This window comes from Camellia sinensis, chromosome 6, assembly GCF_055761805.1.
Source record: "Camellia sinensis isolate YWXY chromosome 6, ASM5576180v1, whole genome shotgun sequence".
Classification (NCBI taxonomy): Eukaryota; Viridiplantae; Streptophyta; class Magnoliopsida; order Ericales; family Theaceae; genus Camellia; species Camellia sinensis.
The window spans coordinates 140200272-140201914 of NC_138966.1; positions in this window are offsets into that span (position 1 = coordinate 140200272).

The following is a 1643-nucleotide window of genomic DNA, read 5'->3' on the forward strand; positions in this document are numbered from 1 at the left end:
AATTAACATAACTTTAAGAAAAAATCACTACAGATAAAAAAAAAAATCATAATTTTATACCAAACTCTAATTATTGGGATGTGTTGCATAAGATACAACAATAAATAAATACATCCAATGTGTTGAGTCTAAAAGATGGATGATGTTTTCAATGTCTTCTCTATATCTCTCTCCTTATAAAATAGTGGGGTGTTTATTTGGATAACTTCTAATTTTGAAAGAGTTATTTTAGACTGTTTAGTTAAACTTATTTCGAACAGTTTCTAATTCTAATAACTTATTTTAATTCAAAAAAATTAATTCTGAGAAACTACTCACCCATTACTTCTGATTATTAGTTTCTGTCGTGAACATGTTAATTTACGATTATAATCTGAGATTTTTATATTTTTATTTTTTAAAAAATAGAAAAAGACTCAAATGGACTATAGATGATTATTATTATTATTATTATTATTATTATTATTTATGAGAAATGTAGACAAGTGAATAACAAAAAATAAAAATTAATTGAAAAAGTTACTTCGCAGCTTATTTAACAAACACTAATCATCAACTTAAATTTATAATCCAACAACTATACCAAACAGATTAATAACTTCTGATTAAAATCATAATCTATAATCTGTTAAGTTATAATCTATAATCTGTTTTAACAGGTACACCAAACGGGGCCAGTTTCTACCACTATGGTAAGAGTAAACATCCTTAAATTTTCTCATATTAATTGTTTTATCATTCCCAATGCTTATTTCAAATTTGTTGTCCTTATCACCTCTTTTGGGAAGTGGGTTAAAAGTTACTTCTCAACTTTTAACCCATTTTAGGCCTTGTTTGGCATAATCTAAAAAAGTCAAAAAGTCACTATCCTATTTAAGTCACATCACATCTTTAACCCATCACTTCAAACCTAACCAATACTCAACTCATATTTCATAAAAAGTCAAAAGTGCACTTATTTAGATCATCCCAAACCACCCCAATTCACATCATCTCTCACATTATATATATATTTTTTCAAAAAAAACCAAAAAAAGTAATCCCGTTAGGGAACAAGCTAATTTAGTAACTTTTTGGCTATTTGGCTAAAATATGAGCTAAAAAAAAACTAGTATGTTTGGAATGACTTTTTGACTTTTTATGAAAAGATGTGTAAAAAGTAGACAGAAAAGAGAATCTTTGACTTTTTTGTATGAGTTGTTGACTTTTTGGCTAATTTAGTAACTTTTTGACTTTTTAGCTAAAAAGTTCAGTTGCCAAACGAGGCCTTAACCATCTTTTCAAAATACTTCTATATGTGTGTGTGTCCTTAGTGATACAACATAGACGTGTGTAAAAAAACTCATTTTTTTTTTTTTTAGGTACATCGGAAAATAAAAGAGTGAAATGAGGCTAGGCCCTCTCCCTCGAAACACCTAATATATCGGTTACCAAAAGGCCCCGTATCTCCATCGGGGGTTCATTTACAACAAGTAAATCCTCTGGTTGCTCCGCTCCAAATTTCGCGAGAGCATCCGCACATGTGTTCCCTTCTCTCAGAATATGTTTGATTTCGCATGCACAGTCTTGCATGATGATTCTTGCATCTTCTACTAAACCCCGGAATGGGAAATTATCTCCCGAACTCTCTGTCAACATCTTGA